This window comes from Loxodonta africana, chromosome 13, assembly GCF_030014295.1.
Source record: "Loxodonta africana isolate mLoxAfr1 chromosome 13, mLoxAfr1.hap2, whole genome shotgun sequence".
Classification (NCBI taxonomy): domain Eukaryota; kingdom Metazoa; phylum Chordata; class Mammalia; order Proboscidea; family Elephantidae; genus Loxodonta; species Loxodonta africana.
The window spans coordinates 50623285-50645489 of record NC_087354.1 but is presented as its reverse complement, the minus strand read 5'-3'; the positions used below and the strand labels follow the sequence as shown (position 1 = coordinate 50645489).

Genomic DNA, 22205 nt, shown 5'->3' with positions numbered 1-22205 from the left:
GCCACAGCCCAGCCATTTGGGGAGAGAAGGTGGCAGAAATGTCTTCCCAGCAGACTGGAGCCAAGCTCGTGGGCCGGCCTGAGGCCTCGAGGTCCCACAGGAAACCTATATCTACGCGGACGGTAGGAGGCTGCTCTGGAGTTTCCATCCGGGATCCCATTCCCATCCCTTCCACTTGCCTTCCTGACCATGGCCATGTGGCTTTATCTCTCTGAGCCCCAGCATCCCATCTGTACAATGGAGATAACTATAGGGCCTTTCTTACAAAGTCATTGTGAGGTCCTAATGCTGCCCTTTCTAATCACCTGAGCTGCTTTAAAAAATACCCATGCCCAGGCCTTGCCTGCAGAGATTCCAGTTTATTTGATGTGGAATGGGGCACAGATATCAGTCCTTCTTAAAAGCTCTGTAGGTGCTTCTAACTCACAGCTGTGTTAAGAGCTGGGTGCTCTGATGGAAAAGTACATTCTACAGTGACTCTCTTTACAGGTGCTGGCTGCTGTTTTGATTATCAAGAGCACCATAACCCGTATTTTCTCAGAAATATGATGCCCACGGATGTCTGAAATTCCACTGATATGATGTAGAGGGCAAAGCATTTCAAAAAGGAAGGTGAGGGATCCTGGTGGTGCATTCTGTGACGTCACAATTTCCAAGCCAGCCCTACCCATAAACCGGCTACCAGCTCTGCCCCAGGCCAGGACCCCACAAACCTGCCTTGGTAACCATCCTGCTGGGTGGGCCAGGTTCTCCTCTGACGGTACCCAGCCCTATGGCTGCCCAACAGCTTCCACTACCCAGACCCAGGCCTGGAGCCTGGAGAGTGGGACTGTGGGGTCAATGTCACCCTGTTCCTGTCACCTCCCTCTCTGCCCTCTGAGGTACAGGACAGAAGTCACTGGAGAATAAAGCATGGAGAGAGCCAGTTACCCAATACAGGGCAAGGAGAGAATGGGGCCCTGGTGGGCAGAGCCAACATCTGTTTTCCTCATCCTGAGGAGAGAGGATCTGCAGAAGATTCCTCAGCTGAGGAAAGAAAACAGACTGGGGAAGGTCGCAGAGAGTAACACCGCTGGCCCAAAGAGGCTCAGCCTCTCACAGCGATGAGTGGGTCCACACCGACCCCGGTACCATATCCCAGAGTTATATGCTCTTAGAGAAAGGAGAACAGGTTCTCTCCAGGGGAAAGCACAGCCCCCAGCCTGGGAGAGCTTCATCCAAAGTCCAGGCCCCCCAACAGAGGGCCAGAGCCCACCGATTCCCCAGGCCCAAGGATCTTCAATGGAGCGGTCAACAAGCCTGGGGGCTAGAGACTCCAGTGGCAGACTTTGGCCCATGGGAAGAGGCAGCTGTTTTTTCCTTAGACAAGCTGGAGCTCTCTGGAGATTTGGAGATCTGTTGGAGGTTTCTCTCAGCCCTTGTCAATGGCTTCACTAGGGGAGGTGCAGGGGGTGTGGACCACACTGGGTGACACTGTCAGAGGGCGTGACACCAAAATGACTGTCTATAAAATTTTTGTGCAGTGTTTCAGCAGAAAAGTATTATTTTTTATAAAATAGCCCTGTAGTTAGTTATACCAAAAAAAATTTTTTTTCATAAACCCATATTAAGTGTATCAATATACTCGTTGTCATTGTTAGGTGCCGTGGAGTCAGTTCTGACTCATAGCTACACTATGTACAACAGAATGAAACACTGCCCAGTCCTACAAGGCTAAAATTCTATGCTAATTTACTTTCTGAACCTTCTAAATTGTATGGTTAAAATAGCAAATTTTATGTCATATGTATTTTACTACAACAATTTTTTTTTAAAGGAATTTTGGATTCCAGGCTTCTAGAAGCCCAATTCAGAAACTCAAAGATCTAAGCTCCTCAAACCCACCCAAGGGGAGACTCACAGAAACTTTGCACCCAGGACAGAGATCATGGCAAAGTTAGCTTCTTGGGGGACCCCAGAGATCATTTTGTCTGGTCTTCTTAATCCTGGATCCATGATGACTTTAAACCTGTTGCCGTTGAGTCGATTCCAACTCATAGCGACCCTAGAAAACTGAGAACTGCCCCATAGGGTTTCTAAGGAATGGCTGGTAGATTCGAACTTCTAGCCTTTTGGTTAGCAGCTGAGCCCTTAACCACTATGCCACTAGGTCTCTATGATGACCTTAAAGGGGTAAAAAATATATATATACATAACATTTTGAATGTGTGTACGTACAGTTTTCTGGAGACAGGGTCCAGAACGTTCACCAGATGCTCAAAGGAGTCTATGTTGTAAGTCAGGTTGTCCCAGAAGCAAACCCTGCATTGAAGTTTCATGTGTAAGTGTTTTACTAAAGAAGTTTTCTCAGGAGAAACCAGTAAGGGAGTAGAGGAAGCAGGTAGGAAAAGGGAAGAAGCCAGGGAAGGGTGCGATTTTGTGTGAAACCTCATACTCAGCCTGATCCCATGAAGCTCAGGAGCATAAATTACACCTCTGAGTTTGTCCCTATTCCAGACAAGGCAGCTGGGCTTCTGTACTTCCACAGCAGTCATCGACCATTGGGTGGCCAACAAACAGGCCCTGATTCACTCACTAAGGGGAAAACTCAGGTGTTATGAACTTGACACAAGGAGAGTACCTTAGTGTTGGTGGAGGTGAGAAGAGGGGAGGAAAGAATCTGAACTCACTTCTGAGTCTGCATTCAGATTCACCTCCGAGTCCAGGCCCACTGAACTCATGTCTGAGCCCTATGGAGATAAAAAAAAAAAACAAAAAAAACAGTTGCCATCGAGTCTATTCTGACTCATGGTGGCCCCATGTATGTCAGAGTAGAACTGTGCTCCATATGGTTTTCAATGGCTGATTTTTTGGAAGTAGATAGCGAGGCCTTCTTCTGAGATCCCTCTGAGTGGGTTAGCAGTGAGTGGGTTAAATGTTTGCACCACCCAGGGACACCCCTATGGAGATAGCGTAATGAAAAACTCCAGGATTTCAAGGAACAAGCAAGTCTTCTTTGAAAACTCTAAAAGCAGAGAGAAGCAATTTCCCTTACATAATGGTATTCCCCTCAACGTTGGCCTCTCAAGTGCTCTGTCTCAACAAAGGTAGGAAATATAGGGCCGTGGAGAGATACCCTGCTGGATCAGGCTGGTTGTGAGCCTGTACAAACTATTCCCTTAGGACTCTCAGAAATGTGTGAGTGGGCTTTGCAGGGGCTGGAGGGGCTCCTCATCACCTCAGCAGGTGGATGCAAAGGACAGGTGGAATTTGGGTGCTTATTTTATTTTTCTTCATGTAGTTCTTTTTAGTTCTATTGGTGTGCCCAAACCGTTGAGGTCTAGGGGAGCTTGGGTTGTAAAAAAATATCAGCTGGGTTTGGTAATTGGTAGGTTCTTGGTGTTTTTAGCAAGAGAAGTTTCAGTGGAATGGCGGGGGCTGAAGCCAGACTGCAAAAGCGTGAGGAATGAAGGTATGGGAAGTGAGGAAATGGAGACGGTGTTGACCGCTCTTTGGAGAAATGTGGCTGGTGAGGGGAATGAAGTCTTCTTATAGTGGCCAAAAAGGATACGTGAGGGTCCTTTTTAGAATGGAAGAGCCTTCAACAACTTGTTGGGCTGAGAAGAAGTTGCCAAGAGAGAGTTGTAGATATGGGGCTGAGTGGGGGCTGATGGAAAAAGTTTCCAGAATCTAAGGGGGAATGGGATTCAGGGACCAGGAGAATTCTGGGGCAACTTGCCCTGGGGAAAGAGGGCAGAAATGGGTGTAGGAAAGTTTGGAGAGTGAGGAGTGCTCACGTTGAGGGCTCAGTGTTCTCGGTGAAGTATGAGGTTGAGTCATTTTCTGAGACTGTGGGGCAGGAACTGAGCTGCGGGTTTGGAAAAGCAGCAGAGATGGGAGAATGAGCTGACCGGGAACAGGGAGGACTGATGAGCCAAGGTGAGACAATGAGTCTGTAGAAACTGGTGATTTTCTCCAGCAGGGCTCAGCAGGAGGTCAATCTCAGGAAGAGGAAAGGCAGATTAGATGGGTGTTATGGGAGTGAGCTGGGCCCAGGACGACAGGTGTGCAAAAACTTAAGGGGGCTGGGAAGGGAGGTGTTCAAATGACCTTTCTGGGCTCCAGGCTGTGGAAGGAAGGAAGAGTGACAGGAGGGAGTGGGAAGACTGATAAGTCTCCAGGTGGTCAAGGAGGTCAAGGAAGAGGTATAGGGGGATTAAGGTTGTCCAAGAGTGGGAAGGTACAAGCTGTGTTAGGGAGTGGGATTTGACACTTACAATTTCTGAGGAAGAGCACCTTAACCAAAACGGGACTATTAATTCCTACCCATGAAGGTAAAAGTGTTTTTCTCTCTTAGGATCAAATGACAAAACATAGAAATGTAGTATCTGGGATGTGGCAGGCATTCAATGTGTTCGTGGAAAGATGAAGGAAGGTATGCTACTTCCCCTCTATGGACCTCAGTTTCCTAATCCTTACTGATTGTTTGTTTGACCTACAGTTACCGACAGAAGTGTGTTAATATCTCCCACTGTTAATATCTCCAGAATGTGTCTATCTTTGCCCTTGCTTTCTTTGCGTTTTCCTTTTGCTTTATATATTTTGAAGTTATGTTATTAGGTGTACATAAATTTTTTAATGATTATTCTGTATTTCTGATGAATTAGACCTTTTTATCATGATGAAAGGATGCTTTTATCTCTCACAATGCTTTGTGTTTTAACATCTATGTTGACATACCATATCTTAGTGTCCGTGATAATAACAATCATTTATTTTGTTAAATACTTTATTGTGTTTTGGGTGAAATTTTACACAGCACTTAGGTTCCCATTTAACAAGTTTTATACAAATTGTTCCATGGTATTGGTTACATTTTTCACAACGTGTCAACATTCTCATTATTTCCATTCTGTTTGTTCTGTTTCCATTAATCCTGCTTGGTGCCCTTCCTTAGCTTTTCATCTTTGTTTTAGGGTAAATATTGGCCGTTTGGTCTCATATAGCTGATTATTTAAGGGAGCACAGTACTCACAGGTGATATTGTTTATTTTATAAGCCAATCTATTATTTGGATGAAAGGTGGCCACTAGGGTGGCTTCAGTTCCAAGTTGAAAAGGTATTTTAGGATTACTGTCTTCAGGGCTCCTCTAGTCTCTATCGGTCCAGTAAGTCTGGCCTTTTTTTAGGAATTTAAGTTTTGTTCTACATTTTCCTCCTTTTCTATCCAGGACCTTCTATTGTGTCCCTGGTCAGAAAAGTTCATAGTGGGGTCAGTGGTGGTAGCCAGACGCCATCTCGTTCTTCTGGTCTCAGGCTAGATGAGACCGTAGTTCATGTGGCCTATTAGTCCTATGGACTAGTTTCTACTTTGAGTCTTTGGTTTCCTTCATTCTCTTTTGTTCCAGATGAGTAGAGACCAATAGTTGTATCTTAGATGACCACTCGCAAGCTTTTAAGATCCCAGTCACTACTCATGAAACCAGGATGTAGAACATTATCTTTATGAACTATGTTATGCCAATTGACCAAGTTGTCCCATGAGACTATGGTCCCAAGCCTTTAAACCTGGTAAACCAATCCTGTGAGGTGTTTGGTTATATCTAGGACGTATCCATAACTACGCCTTCTATGCGGTTTATGATATACGTGAATATGTATGCAGCATACACAAACGTGTATACATATGCCTACAGATACACCTATACATTCATACTCATATACTCGTGTGTGCTTACCTATACACATATATGCATACATATCTACCTGTGTAACCACACACATTTTTTTTAGTTATTGTAGTTGTCAATCATTTATTTTTATCTCTTGCAGTTCTAGAAGTAACTTGGCTCAGCTAGGTGGTGCTCACTCAGGGTCACTCATGGGGTTACAGTCTGATGGTGGTTGAGGCTGGAGTCATTTCAAGGGCTTCCTCAGTCACCAGTTTTCTGTAGGATAAGATCTCAGTGGGGGCCATTGGCTGGAACATCTACACATGGCCTCTCCATGAGGCCTGGGCTTCCTCACAGGACAGCAGCTGGATTTTGAAAGTGAGCATCCCAAAAGAAACAAGCCAGGAGGAACCCATATTACTTTCCTGTTGTTGTTGAGAATATACACAGCAGAACATATACCAATTCAACAAATTCCACAATGACAGTGATTACATTCTTCGAGTCGTGCATCCATTTTCACCCTCCTTTTCTAAGTTGTTCTTCCCTATTAACATAAACTCACTGCCCACTAAGATTCCCATCTAATCTTTCAAGTTGCTGTTGTCAATTCGATTCCATAGAGATAGATCTTAAAAGAGCACAATGCTCAAGGCAGACATTTTTCACTAGCTAAGCTAAACTATTGTTTTGTTTTAAGAAGATTTCGGGGGATATTTTTGGTCATACTACCTTTTTCATTTTTTGGTCTAGCCTCAGAAGTCACACAGCTCATGAAAAATGGTTGAAATGGCAAATTTTTTATTACATATTTTTTATCACAAAAAACTTTGTTGTAAGTAACACAGTATAACTTCTACCACATTCTATTAATTAGATGTAAGTCATTAGGCCAACACATATTTAAAGGGAGGGAGGGCAATTAGACTCTACTACCTCTTCATAGGAGGAGTGTCAAAGAATTTGCAGATATGTTTTAAAACCACCACATGCCCCTTCCATGTGCTGAATACTGGTCAAGGCACTTGGGATAGAGTTGTGAATAATACAAACCCTACTTTTATGGTAGCTTACAGTCTAGTGGTAGAGATAAACATTAATAAAATAATCTTACAAATATATGCACAATGACAAACTTTAATAGTTCTATGAAAGTTGAGTACAGACAGCCATCACAAATTTGTATGACAGGGACCAGGGAACCAAGGAAGAATTCTCTGAAGAGAAGGGAATCTAAGTTAAGACCTGGAGAATTAGTGGATGTTAACTCAGTGAAGGAGGTGGGAGGAAAGTCTTCCATGCAAAAAAAGCAACAAGCCAAGGCCCCAGGGCAGGAGGGACTGTGGCCTAAAAGGCAGCCAGTGTGTCTAGAGGCAGAAGCAGGGGCGGCAGGTGGGAGACAAGGTGCAGAATTGGTTGGGGCCAGCCCCATCCCTGGGCTTTGTAGGCCAAGTGAGTTTATTGGTCAAAAGCTGTGGGAAGTTGTTGAAGGGTTTTACACTGTAGAGTGATTTGAGCAGATCTGAATTTTGAATATCACTTTGGCAGCTGTGTGGTTGGCTTAGAGGGGGCCCCTCAGCCCCTGTCAGATGCTGAATCAGGCAGGGATGGGAGAGCTGAGACTGTCTGCAGCACCTCCTCTCCCAGTGAGACCCTCCCACACACATGCTTAAGCCAGCAGCTGCCTGGGTCCTATACCTTGTACGTAGCCTGGGACTCCCGACTGGGCTCTTGACCTCCTCAGTCCCTCTTCCCAGACACAGGAAGTCCTGCCATCTTGCATTATTCAATTAGTCTGTCAGTTGAGTGCCTCCCTAGCTGTTCTTTCCTGGTAAGCTTTACTGGCTCATCCTCCTTCGGTTGACCTTTAAATGTTGGAAGGCCTCAGGCCCAGTTCTCAGACTTCTTTAATTTCTCTATTCTCTCTGCCAACATGATCACATCCATTTCCTTGGCTTGAAAATGTCATTTATTTTCTGATATCTCCCAAATTTTTATCTCCCACCCAGACCGTATTCGTGGAGCCTCAGCCATCTCCACAGGTAGATGAAACAGAACTCTTGATCCATACCCACCCCCACATGCCAATTTGTTCTTCACCTAGGCTTCCCCAGCCAATTGGTGCTCAAGCTGGAAATGTGGTGGATTTCTCCACTTCCCTCATACTAGCAAGTCTTGTTTAGGTCTCAAAATATACTTCAAATCTGTCCGATCCCCTGCATTTCCAGTGCCACCACCCTGGTCCTAGCTACCAGCATCTCACCCAGACAACTACAACTGCCTCCTAACTTGACCCCCAGCTTCTGCTCTGATCCCCTCTCAGTCCATTCTCACAGAAGCCAGAGAGTTGTTTTTAAACAAATAAATCAGATGATGTTGCAGGGATTTTTTGTTTGTTTGCTTTTTCAGCTTTATTGAGGTATAGTTGACATACAATTAACTGCACATTTAAAGTGTAGAATTTAAATAGGCACACCAGCCTAGGGGCAAGGATGAGAAGGCAGGAGGAGACAGGAAAGCTAGTTATGGGGAACCCAAATTCAAGAAGGGGAGAGCGTTGACATGTCATGGGGTTGATCACCAATGTCACAAAACAATATATGTATTAATTGTTTGATGAGAAACTAATTTGCTCTGTAAACCTTCATCTAAAGCACAATTTAAAAAACAAAGAAAAACAAAATTATTAAAATAAATAAAGTGTAGAATTTGATGAGTTTAACATACGGATGCACCTGTAGAATCGCCAGTACAATAAAGATAATGAACATATCTATCATCCCCAAAAGTTTCCTCATGCTCCTTTATAATCCAACCTTCCCTCTCCCACTCCCCATCCCCAGGCAATCATTGACCTGTTTTCTGTCACTATAGATAAGTTTGTATTTTCTAGAATTTTATATAAATGGAATAAACTCTTTTTTGTATAGCTTAATGATTTTGAGATTCATCCATGTTCCTTTTCATTGCTGAGTAGTATTTCATGGTATGGATGGACCACCATTTGTTTATCCATTCACCTAATAATGGCGATTTGGGTTGTTTCAAGTCTTTGTGTGTACACATGCTCTCCTTTCTCTTGAGTGGAGTAGAATGGCTAAGTCATGTGGTAGGTGTATATTTAACTTTTAAGAAATTGTCAAACTGTTTTCCAAAATAGCTGTACTAGTTTACATTCCCACTAACAAAGCAGAAAAGTTATTGTTGTTCCACATCCTTGCCAACACTTGATATGGTCAGTCTTTCAATTTTAGCGTAGTGGGTCTACAGTGATATTTCATTGTTTTAATTTGCATTTCCCTGACAACCAATGAGCATTTGAGTGCTTATTTGTCATTTGGCTATCTTGTTTGGTAAAGTGTCTGTTCAAAATTTTTTCCCATTTTTTAAGAAATTTGGTTGCTTCCTTGTTGAGTTGTGTATGTACTTTGTGTGTTCTAGATCCTCTGACTCATGGCGACCCCATGTGTGTGATGTTAGCAGTAGATTTTTCATAAATGCCATGAATCTCAAAAGAGAGTTCTCTTCTTTTCCCAGTTTTCTAGGGTTTTTATCGGGAATGAATACTGGATTTTGTCAAATGATTTTTCAGCATCTATTGAGGTGATCGTATGTTTTTATCTTTTTCAGTTAAATGTGGTGAATTACATTGATTGCTTTTCAAACATTAAATCAACCTGGCATTCCCAGGTAAATCCCACTGGATCATGATGAATTATCCTTTTATACATTGTTGAGTTTGCTCTGCTAAAATTTTTATAAGAACTTTTTGCATTTTTGCCCTTGTGTTCATGAAGGATATTCGTTTGTAGTTTTATTTTCTTGGAATGCCTTTGTCGGATTTGCTCTCAGGGTAATGCTGCCCTCATAGAATGAGTTGAAAAGTATTCCTCCCCCCACCTTTTTTTTTTTTAATTTTCTGGAAGATTTTGTATAGAACGGGTATTATTTCTTCCTTAAATGTTTGGGAGAACTCACCAGTGAAGACATCTGGGCCTGGAGTTCTCTTTGTGGAAAGGTTTTTAACTATAATTTCTTTAATGGATATAAGGTTATTTGGGTTATTTATTTCTTCTTGAATGTGGGTCACACTTTTGCTCAAAGTCCTCAGGGTCTTCTTCTTATACCTACCTAAGTCCTTACTGTGGCTTACAAGGCCCTACCTGGTCTGCCCTGGCCCTCCTCTCAACCTTGTCTTCATGCCACCTTCCCCTCTCTTACCATGTTCCAGTCACATGGACCTTCTGGTTATTCCAAAATTATGCCAAGTTCTTCCCACCCACAAATGTCCCCATGCTCCAAGGTCTTGGCATTGCTTTTCCACAGCTCTTCCATAGGCTCTTTGCATGCTTCTCAATCTCACACTTCAGGTCTCAGATTATACATCAGAGAGGCCTTCCCTAACCACTATATCCAAGGTAAGGCCTGAGGGATACCCTCTCCCACAGAATACTGTTTGTTTTCTCTAGGATTTATATATCACATTGTGTCATCGTCTTGTTTGTTCATTTTTTTCTCTGAGAGTAGGAACACTGTCTGTTTTTATCATGGCTGTATGCCCTGCACCCAGCACAAGACCTGGTACAAACAAGGTGTTCAATTACTATTTGTGGAATAAGTAGACTCTGTTAGTAAGTTTGCCTGTTGGTCAGTCAGGCTGTGTATCAGGCCAGCAGTGAATCCCCTGTAGGCCTGTCCATTAGGCTGAGATTTCTGATCAGCCTAGAGTAGGGCAGGCAGACACTGAGTGGGCCGGTCACTCTGTGGGGTGGGCCTGTGTGACTGCTGAGCCCACTGTGGGTGCAGCCCAGAATTCTGGGGGACAAAGAAGTGAAAGATCCAGGCCCATCCCCAACTCTCCAATTAGAGGCTCACTGCTCCCCATTCCCTGGCCAGGAGGTGAAGTAGGGATGGGACAGCAGGGGGTGGGGGTGGGGAGGTGGGGGGGTGGAGTGCAGGGGCTGTAGAACCAGTCTCTAGTCTGGCAGCTACTCTGCAATAACTTTGCTGCAGGGCTTTCAAACTCCATAAAAGCCTCACCCTGCGGACTTCTATGCTCAGGGAGAGCCTGTGGAAGCGGCACAGAAAGGGCTTTGTGACTTCTCCCCTACCGCACCCCCAACTTCCCCTGACGTGGGCTCTCTTCTCATGGAAACTCCCCCCTTGGACCTGGCTGTTTGGCCTCAGGAGACAGACCGTGGCACACGTTGCCACTGCCTGCTCTCCATTGGTACAGGACAGGGCCTGGTACAGGTCTGAACTTTCAAGGGCTACTTCTAGCAACTGAGCCCACCCTAGGTGTCTCTCTCCTAGACCAGGCTGAGGCATGCCTCTCTGGTTCAGGGAAAGGCTTTGCATGGAAGCTGGGAGTTAACCCCAGGTTTCCCCAGGAACACCCCCAGCTGTGGGGTCAGGGATATGGCTGGAACCCCATCACAAACATGTATGTATAGGAGGGTATCAGCCGCCTGTGTGGGAAGCAGCTGTTTCCAATAACTAGGCAGCAGCGCCCAGACCACTGGTGATCATGGAGCCTCCATCCTGCTCACTGACAAACTCCATGACTAGGAGGCCCCACTCATGGTGACATCATCCCCCTCACACACTGCTGAGGGAAATGAGCTCAGGGCAGCCATCAGAGGCAGGGTGTTTACTCACAGAGACCCTGGCCAGCAGCAGGTCTTTGAGCAGACATTCCATGTCCTGGCCAGCATGAAGCACAAATTTCCTTAAACACATTACTTTGGCCACAACCCACTACTTGCTGCCTTGCTCTCAGTTTTTTCTTTTTTTCAAGAGGAAAATTCCCAGTTCTGGCCCCAAACAGAACAGGCCAGAGGTGGTAGGGGACAGCAGTAACAAGAATCCTGAGAGGGTCTTTCCCAGTTTAAATTGCTCCCAATTCCCCAGTAATCCCAGGAGCTGAGACACCACAAACCAGTTCTCAGGCATCTGTGTATGTGTGTGTGTGTGTCAGAGGGAAGGCCAACATGACCTCAAGAGCAGACTCTTCCCAGCCTCCTCAGAGTCTCTCCCACCCTCAGCTCACATTCACAGCATTTCCCAGCTCAGCAACCCTGACTGACCCCAGACCCCTCCCTCATTCTCCCCAGGCCGGGGATATTTCAGGAGAGCCCAAGAGCCGCCAGCTTTGACAGCCTCCTCCAGGGGATTCCCGGATGGTCACGCCCACCAGTCCTGCTGAGAGGCACTGTTACCCGCCCTCCCCCAATTCTCTTTTTGTTGTACCTGCTGTAATTCAGCTATTCTAGAGTCCTTTAAGGGAAAGGGTCATGGAGTTCTCTCCTCAGCTTCCCTAATGCTCCAGAACCCTGAGATTGCCTTTGCCAGGAGCCCGGAGATGCTAGGAGTATCAATCACGGTGGACAGGTGCCCTCTGCCTGGCTGTATCTGCCCACCACTGGGGTGGGTCAGGCAGGCCAGGACATGTCCGGGAGCCTGAGGCCTTACCTGACCCAGCTCTGCCCTGTGGCTGGATCCTACTGAGCTCAGCATCTAGCCCACACCAGGGAGGAGCTCAGGGACAGAATCAGGTTGGAAGGGGGTTTTGAACCTGAGTTTCACAGTACTTTACATGAGACTGAGAAAATGTTAAGGGTCCACATTGAAGAATGGGGTGCGGGAGTGGCACACAGATATGAGTTGGCAGCTTCTTAGAAGGCACTGAAGAAAGGTCCAGATTTTCTCCCCCATTGCTATGACAGACAAGTATGAGTAGAGAAACACATACGGTAAAATCTGCAAAAGCCGGAACCTATATAAGGCAGAAACCTATCAGAGAAGAAAACTCAAATATTTTCCACTAAGAGAAGTGATAGAAAAGTGGTTTAAGACTGCACACTATCAAAGGGGGAAAACTTGTGAAACCCAGAAAAACAAGGCAGCCCTTTTGAGTTCCGGCTCTCACGGGTTTCATTGTACTTAAGAGCACACATGTGCACACACATACACACACGGCCATTTAAACCGATGCACTGTATTGCCTTATCTCCGTACTTGCTGCAGTTCCTTTCCAGGTTGCAAGTTCCATGAGGAAACAGGCAAGAAGGGCCCTTGCCCTGGGCCCAAGCCTTAGAAGGCCAGGCTCTGGCTCTACCCTGACTACACCCCTCCCCACACAGTGAGAAGCCCATCTTCAGGCACTCGATAGGCCCACCGAGAGACCCCCTTCTAGAGGACAAATTGGGCACACGGGACCCCATTATTTCCTACACCAATAGCCTGTGCCTGCTTCCAAGTCTACACAACCTAGCAGACTTTGACAATGGTGTGGGCACTCCTGGCCTGAGGGGTGGCCAAGGGCAGCTGTTTTTGGGTGTGTGGGTAGAGTCTGGATATGAGTAGACTGAGAAGTCATACATGTGTGCAAGGCCCCTTGAGGACACAGCTGGGGTGGGGAAGGAAGGAGCTGGGGCCATTCCCTGTTGCTGTGTTCCAGAATGGAAATCCAAGCTGAGAATTCAAAATCAAACCTGACCCTCCTGGTTACTGTTGTTCTTCTTAGCTGCCATCGAGTCAGCCCCTGGGTGGTGACTCCACGCACAATGGAACAAAACACTGTCGAAGCCTGCGCCATCCCCATGATTCGTTGTATATCAGATGGTTGTGATCATTAGGGTTTTTAATTAACTGGATTTTGGAAATAGGTCACCAGGCCTTTCTTCCTAGTCCATCTTAGTCTGGAAGCTCCACTAAAACCTGTTCAGCATCATAACAACATGCAAGCCTCCACTGACAGACGGTTGGTGGCTGCTCATGAGGTGTATTGGCCGGGGGCTGAGCCCAGGGCTTCGGAATTGAAGGTTAGAATTCTACCACTGAACCACCGTTGCTGAACTGGATATTTTAGTAAACAGTTTATTGGCTTGATTTTTAACTTTAAAATATTTAGACAGACAGGCATGGGCCTTCCTTGTACTCTTGCCCTGAGACCCACAAGTGTTAGGAGCTGCCCTGGACACCTCTCAAAATCCCCAGCGCTCAGTGCAGGGCTGATCCCACAACAGGCACGTTAAAGATGTCTGTTGAGTAAAATGAGCCAATCAAATCCCTTTACAAATGAATCGTCAAGTGAGTGAATGAACGCTTCCTCACAAATTAAACAGGCATACGCGCTTTCAGAGACTTGCCAACATATTGACAAACATAAGCACACACTCCCAGAGACACACATGCCTGAACCTGCATCTGGAAAAACAAGCACAGTGTACACCAGGGTAACCCACATGCTCCACACATACTCCCATGGACACAACAGGCAAAGACCCACTCATCTATGCAAAGACAAAGAGACCTGCACTTCTCTCAACGATATCCACATACATGAGCTTACAGAGATGTGGGCACTCACATATAAGCAGGCAAGTATACAAGGACGCACTTCCCGCAAAGAACCCAGCTCCAGTATAGACATGGAGCAGTCACAGAAACCCACAGTGATCCACTCAGCCAGACGAAGGCAAAGCTATAGGCCCGAGACTGACAGGGAGTGAGACACTGCCCACAGAGGCCCCGGCCAGCCAGGCTCCCACAGTCTGCCTCCCTCCCCTCCTGTCTGCTGCCAGAGGGGCTCCTAGAGGAATTCCTTCTGCAGATGCTGAGAAAGGCTGCTGTCCCTCCTCCCCCCGCAGTCCCAGGCCAGAGTCACAGGGCCAGGGAAGCATTTGGTTTATGTTAGGGGCTCCCCTTCCCAAGTGCCCTGCCCTCAAGCCCCAGCTGCCTCCAGTAGCCTGGCCAAACCCAGGCTAGACACTGGATGGTGGCAGAGCCCCACTGAGGTCTGGCTGCCCCAGCGGTACTTCTGACAAATGATTTAGGAGGGCTGGTGAACAGTGCTTTGCCAGAGGCTTTGGTTCCTCAGGAAACGGCTGGGCCGCAAGCCTGATCTTCAAAACAGGCCTAGGATGAAAACACCCCTGCCCCTCTCTAAAAACGCAGGCCTCCCCTCTTGCTCACAGCCCCTAACGTCATTCTGGCCACAGCTTGCACAGCACCCCCAGGAGCTGAATGGGAATTAAAGATCCGGGTTCTAGTCCTGGTTCAGCCACTACTTAGCTGTGTCCACAGCTGTAAAGTTATTAGGCGTGATGATTTCGGATCTGGCTAGGATGTTACGGGAGTCTCAAATTCCCCAGGCAGCCCCTGAGCAGAGGTGAAGGGGTTCCAGCCCCAGGCACAGTGGCCTCGTGGGGGCCTCCTCTTAGCTCAGTCATTAACAGCACAGAGCTTGTGACGGGAGTGGCTTGAGGCTGGGCTTCCTGGTGCTGGAACAAAATAGGGACCTAGGGGAGGGAATATCCTGTCCAGTCTGGAGACAGACAGCAACCTCCCCTCTCCCTCCCACCCGCTCCCAGGTCCCCCAGGCCTCTGCTGGAGGTGGATACAGGGCTGCAGCCCCACCCAGCCAGGCAGGCCCAGAGACAGGAATGCTGCTCGGCACAGCTGGCCAGACAGGGGAGACTGTTTATTCTCTGATGTCGGGAACATCTCAGACAATCAGGGGGATTTGGCTGCTGGCAGCCCCTGGCTGTAAAGTCTTGAAGAATTCAAGTTAATCAGAGCAGACTGATGGTCCCAGCTGAGCAAGAAGTGGGGCTGGGGCCTCCCTCCCTGTCCCACATTCAGTGCCCTTGCACCTCTGAGCTCACCACCAGGGTCTGCAGTGATAGGGCTAGAAAGGTGGCCAGAGCCGAGTTCAGAGCTCTTGTTAATATTAATGTCAGCATCAGGGGAGACTTCCCATAGTCTTCTCATTCTGGCATCCTGGGTGCCCCTGCTTATAAGACAGGGCAGAGCTAACGGCCTTAGCCCAGGAAGGAATCTCACTTTGTATCCACCGGGGCTGATACTGCCCATGCCGGCCCCCACCACTACCAGCCCAGATCCTTTTTGCTCAGGCAGCCCTCTGGCTGAAACCTCACGTGCCTGCCCCACCTTTGTTTCAGCTCTGGCTCTGCCTCTTTCTGACCGTTTCATCTTGGGCAAGTCACAAGACTGTTTCCTCTCCTGTAAAACAGAGGGCAGTGGTGGTTCAGTGGTAGAATTATCACCTTCCATGCGGGAGACTCAGGTTCGATTCCTGGCTAATGCACCTCATGCACAGGCACCACTCATCTGTCTGTGGAAGCTTGCATGTTGCTGTGATGCTAAACAGGTCTCAGCGAAGCTTCCAGATTCAGACAGACTAGGAAGAAAGGCCTAGCAATCTATTTCTGAAAATCAGCCAGTGAAAACCCTATGGATCACAATGGTTCACTCTGCAACCCATCATGGAGATGGCACAGGACCTGGCAGTATTTTGTTCTGTTGTGCCATGAGCCAGGGACCAACTCAACAGCACCTAAGAACAAAAGTAAAGATAACAGCATCTGTGCCACAAGGATAATGTAAGGATTAACTGAGATAATTCCTGCAGTATGCCCATCATGCAGGAGGCCATAAATGGTAGTGCCCTTTTCACCTCCTTCCTTCTCCCACTGCTGTAGACCCACCTCTGGGCTTCCTGAGGGACAGACCCCTCCAGTGTTGCTTATAATCCCAGCCCTGCTCACATCTGCTTGTTGCTGCTCCCAAACCTCAGAGTGCCCTTGGGTTGCCTAGGCTGAAGCCCTTCTGGAGAAGAGTTCAAGTTGACCCAAAGAGGCACTTTGATGCGGAGGCTACAGAAGGCCCTGAAGCATGGCGGGTTTTTGTGTGTTTTGTCCAATCTCTCGTTTTGCACAGGTTTGAGTGCCTTATGAGGATAGTCCAGGGGTTAAACCCAGTGCCGTCGAGTCTATTCAGACTCATAGTGACCCTACAGGATAGAGTAGAACTGCCCCATAGAGTTTCCAAGGAGCGCCTGGAGGATTTGAACTGCCGACCCTTTGGTTAGCAGCCGTAGCACTTAACCACTATGCCACCAGTCCAGGGGTTAGGACAGTCAAACTTCATCAATTCAGACTCTTATTTGGAACTCACATATTTCTATCTTTAATAAAGGCTTTACATCAAGAATAATGAAGCCGCAGGTTGGCAAAGGGTATCAATCAGGAACCCCTGTTTACTCCCCACAAGACCCATTTTGAACCCTTTTAAATAAGAAGGAAATGTCCCTGAGTGACACAAATGGTTTGCAGCAGGGCCAGTCTCTCACATTCAGGACCAGCAGAAACACAAGACTTTCTTTTCCAAGGCCCCCAGCAAAAAGCTTAGTTCATCTTCTTGACTCTGATTGGGTCACATGTCCATACCTGAGCCAATCACCGAGGCCAGGGGAATGCAACTTGCTGATTGGCTGGGGCCAAAGCCACTCTCTACCAGTAGAGTGTGGGTGGAGGGGGCAGTCAGTCAGCTTTACCAGCGTCCAATGAACGGAGATCAGGAAAAGGAGAAGCTGGGTCACCGTACCAGGAGGGCTACTGACCACTGGGGACAAGAACAACACATGTTATTATCCGAGAGAAATCAGTGGTCAAAGAGCTAAGATTATAAATATTTTTCAAGCACCGTCAAGCCCTCTAAAAATTTAATTGATTTGCTAGTTTTAAAACCCTATAGACCTCTGACAGAAAAATGCTATGGGACCTTCTGGGATAGCCGGTACTTGCTCAAAAACAGTAAAGCCGCACCTTTAAGCCAGTCTGCAATCCGTACTTCCCAGTAATTCAGACTGGCCTAGTCTCTTTCCGGCCCCAGTTTGGCTGGACTGACCAAGGTCGGCAGGGCTGGAAGGGCCTGCCGGCACCACACACTGCTTTCTCTGGGGTCCTCCCTTGGCCAAATGGGGATTGAGCAAAGCTTGACTCCAGTGCCCCCAGCCGTCCTTTTCTTCTTACCCCCCTACCACGGTCAAAGCTCCTTTTGCCCTTAAATCTCCTGTGACTTCTTACTATTCACTCATCACCACCCTATCCCAGACCCCCCACCCCCAACTCATTATGTTACAGGGCAAGGCTTCCCAGCTCGGGACTAAGCCCTGCCTAGGTTCTTACCTTCTTCCGACCAAGAATGACCAGGAGAGGCTCAGAGGTTCCACACGAACGAAGATTACGGACAGAAAGAAGGTAAAAAGGCTGGCGAGGGAAAGATGGAGAGGAGTTCCCACCTATGCTAGCCTCCAGTCTCTCCTGAACAAAGGATTTCCAGGGGTTTATTAAAGGTTTTCTTCATTCATTACATGGGTGGAGATCTCCAGGAGAAGGGGAGGGATTATGAAAATCAAATGAGCGCGCAACTGAAATTCAAGATGGATTTCCTCGCAGAGGTTGTCAGAACTAAAATGGAGCCTGTCGCGCGGGCTGCTGGGGTGTCGAACAGGACTTATTCTGGGATGTTGCACATGCGTAATGTCTCTGGATCCTGGTTCGAGTCCCGGCAAGGGATTCCTGTTCATGATTATCTCATGTGGAAGGTCATTCATGGGTTACCTCGATTTTTACTGCGCATGCTCTGCACCTGGTGGGGGACTTGAAAAACAACTCAGGAGGGTTATCAGTGATTTACAGGTGGTCAAGCATGTAGGGATAGGAAATATGGCCCCTTATCTTGTCTAAGCACCTAGTTTGTTAATCACAGGTAGTCCTCAAGTGCCAGCAGTAGAAGTTACATGGTGGTCTGCACTTGGGTTTAAATTCCAAGAATACTGAGTCAGAGCCTATGTAATTTACAGCTGGTCAAGCACATAGGGCCTTAGAATGTAGCCCCTTATCTTGTCTGAGCACCTAGTTTGTTAATCACAAGTAATTCTTGGGTGCTAGCAGTAAAAGTTTAATTTTTATTTATATTTTTATTAGCAGTAAAAGTTATATGTTGGTCTGCACTTAGGTTTAGATTCCAAGAATACTGAATCAGGTTATTTAATTATAGCCAGTCCGATCTCTTACCTGTCTCAATTACTGTTCTTAAGAAAGAAAGTCTTAGTTAAATCGGTCATTTACACTGTATATGAATAAGCATCAAATCAGGACTCCTCTCAGGACTTTAAGTCTGATCCTTTCCAAAGAAACAAAAGGCTGTGTCCTACCCACACTCCATTACCCCCAAAAGGTACTTTTGGTGACAGAGAACAAATGGAGTTTCCTGAGATCAAGTAACAAATGTCCATGACCTTCACTGAAACTCTCACCCACCCACACTGCCTTGCCAATACTTTTTTTTCTCAAGTCTAGCTCAGTCCCTATGGGGCAGTTCTACTCTGTCACACTGGGTTGCCATGAGTCAGAGTTGCCTCAGTGGCACCTAGCAATAACTTCAATCCCCGTTGCTGCCATTCAATCATTACCCTCAACTATGGCAGAGAAGTTTCTTGCATCCTTTCATCCATTTTTTCACTCAAAAAACTTCTTGAGCACCCACTATATCTTAGATACTTGGGTATTCAAAAAAGATCTGAGTGCTGCCCTGAAGCAGCTTGCAGTTGAGTTTGAATGCAGGAAACATCATCTTCATCACCAGGTTTTTAACACGGGAAAGCCTAGCCCAGTGGCTGGTATACAGAAGGTATTCAATAAACTATGCTTCCCCTTCTCAGGGCTGCACTATAGGGACATTGCAATAGAACACTGGAAATTTTCTAAAAACCCTTTCCAGGTGGACAAGGCGCCAGTTGGAGTGGGTGGAGATGGTGGTTTGTATCTTGCTTTAGAACATCGTGATTTATTTTGGATGTTCCAAATGTCATGTTGGAGATGCATGTGAAGGAGAGGGGCTTATTCTAACCAGATCAGGGCTAGAGGCAGCCTGGGACACTGTCTCCATGGTGCGTAGCCCCAGACAGTTTGTAAACAAACAGAAACCCGTCCAGAGGAGGGAGACTGACAAAGGCAAAAACAAAGGCCAAGAGATGGAAAACTCAGGAGGTGGAGAAGGGGAGTGGGGAGAGCAAGCAAGTGGGGGCTGGAGGGAGACTTGGGGAGGGGCAAGTCCTGTTTTTGTGTGAAGTGCTGAATCCAGCCTCAGGGTCCGCCTAAGAATCACCATGGCAACAGAGAGGGTGCTTACAGCAGATTCCAAGCCAACACAAACGTCCCGGGTTTAGCAGAGGGAATGGGCTCAGATGGGGGCCATGTCTAAAGAAAAATCTGAATTGGGCTCTTCAGATCACAAACTCCCTACCCGCTCCCGGTTTTGTAGGCAATCAATGTTTAATGAATTAATCAGAAGCCACAAGGAACCATGTCCCCTACTCCACCTCTCATATACACACACGTGTACTTATCAATAGGCCCACAGAGTAAAACCTCCTACCTTTGTGCTGGAAACTCACGGCTTACGGGGCCCTTGACATCCTGGAAGCAGGTACCTGGCCCATGGGAGGCCCACTTGCCACCCCTCCCAAAGCTGTACCCCTAGACCGTGGCATTAGTGACAGAGGGCAGACAGGGCTGCTTTTACAAGACCAAGGCATCTGGGGCCCTGGTGTGAGGTGGCTCCAGATGAACCACCGTCTGGTCTCCTCTGCCATCAGCTGCCTGGTGAACTGGGCCCACTGGGTGTGCATCAGCAAGGAGACTGCTTCTTCCTCCCCCAGCAGAGGGGAAAGAAGACTCACAGCATGAGCCTCCTGAGTGCCCAAACCCCCAACCCCAGCACCCCAAATTTGCCCTTTCTGGGACCTAGTTGGCTTTTGAGAATTTTCCTTAGATGCAGGATCAATGCTAAATAGAATTGTGTGTCTCATTCGGGGTTTGTCTCCTCCCACCTCTTATTCCAGGTCCCCAGAAGCCTCACACTACCCGCCATTACCCTGGGCCACGGCTAACTCAACCATCAGGCACAGCAGACACAGTGCACCTGAGGCCCACATTATTCCTGGGCATTCATGAAAACTTTTTAACATATATTTTTGTCTTTATACCAACACAGTTGTAGATACAATTTTCAATACTTTTTTATGGAGGGAAGGGGCCCATGAAGGTCCAAGTGTGCAGCACTTCCCTCCTGCCCACTCCAACCGTCTAGGCTCCAGCCATTTCTTTCCCTATATCAAAATGTACTTGTCCAAGGTCACCCCACTACCCTGAGAGCTCTCGCTGATCCTCATGTCCCCAGCACCAGGCTCAGTGGTTGCCCCCCAGTCATATCATCCACTTTTGGGGGATGGGCAGGGAGGAAGCAAAAATCTCAGTGTGACCCTAATACTACCCAGCATGTTTTCTCCTTTTTCAAAATGGTCAACTGAGAGCTTGACATAACTAAGGCCCTGATGAACCTGTAAGTTTTTCTCCTTCTTCTGCCTGCCTCCTCCTTTGCATTCCTTTGTAAATGACTTTGTTCTTTGTTTTAATCTGATGCAAATAACTTTGTTTTAATCTGATGCAAATAACTTTGTTTTGTTCTGTCCTGACAACTTGTGACTTACAACCCCCCACGGGAAAATCAGAGCCCAGGTGCTTGATATGTATCTCTTTAGCCTGATAAAATCTTTTGTCACTGTCCTGTAATGAATACCTCCTCTGGCCAGGCTATCTGCAGACTACAAAGACACTTCTAACCCTTGTAAGATTCTATATAAGCTCTAATGTTAAATTGCTCTTTGGGACTCCATAGAGACAGCCTGTGTTGCTGCTGGGCCCCCAGTGATGTATAAAAAATAATTTTTTTTTTTTTTTTTTTATGTATACATCCCCTTAATAAACTTTCTTACTCTTTCTGACTCGGAGAATGTTCATTGGCTCGACTGCTCCAGGGCATAGACCCTAATCAGGTAACATCAGCCAAAAAAAAAAAAAAAAAAAAGGGCTATATTTTCAATAGAGTCCCTGGGTGGCACAAACAATATGCTTAGCTGCTAACTAAAAAGCTGGAGGTTTGAGTCCACCCAGAGGCACTTCAGAAGAAAGTCCTGGCAATCAACTTCTGAGAGATCACAGCCATCGGAAACACTATGGAGCACGGTTCCACTCTGACATGCATGGGGTCGGCATGAGTTAGAACTGGCTCAATGGCAACTGGTTTTAACGTGTTAAATATTACCTGAATGAAGGAGACCCACCTCTCAGCCCTGCTCTTCAACAGTGGCTAAGGTGACAGCAGACTCAAGCTAAAGGAGGGGCTCTTCCCTTGGCACGTGGGGCCTGCCTCAGGAACTGCGGCCCCTAGCAACTGTGTACCACCTTCTCCATCTGCAGTGTGCCTCTGCCTACACCCGCTGCACGGAACCGCATGGACACTGCTCCCACCCAGTCCACCAGTGATCTGCAACTCAGTGAATCCAATAGATATTTTTCAAGCATAATCTTGACTCCTCAGCAGCATTTGACACTGCTGAGCAAGCCCTCCTTTCCGGCTTCCATGGTACTTTGCTGTCTTGCTTGGACACTCTGCTGCCTCCTTTGCAGGCCCATCTTCTCCTTGGGGCCATTAGAGGCAAATAATAAGCAACCAAAGTCACAAAGCGATTTGCGTACACATTTTTGAATGAAAAACTAATTTGCACTGTCAACTTTCACCTAAAACACAGTAAAAAAAAGTTTTTAAGTAATAATAATAGCAGCAGACACATTTTGTTCCATGCTAGGCACGACTGTATCAGTTCTTTTAATCCTCAAAACA

General features: G+C 46.9%; 1 long non-coding RNA gene across 1 annotated transcript in view; it reads left to right on the top strand.

Annotated features, from left to right (window-relative positions):
- The first annotated feature begins 2776 nt into the window (after positions 1-2776).
- Positions 2777-22205, top strand: part of LOC135227271 (uncharacterized) — a 52715-nt gene continuing 33286 nt past the window's right edge. Inside the window, exons 1-2 of the long non-coding RNA XR_010317419.1 lie at positions 2777-3918; positions 4337-4414. This is a non-coding gene — a long non-coding RNA (uncharacterized LOC135227271). The remainder of the gene's footprint in view (positions 3919-4336; positions 4415-22205) is intronic.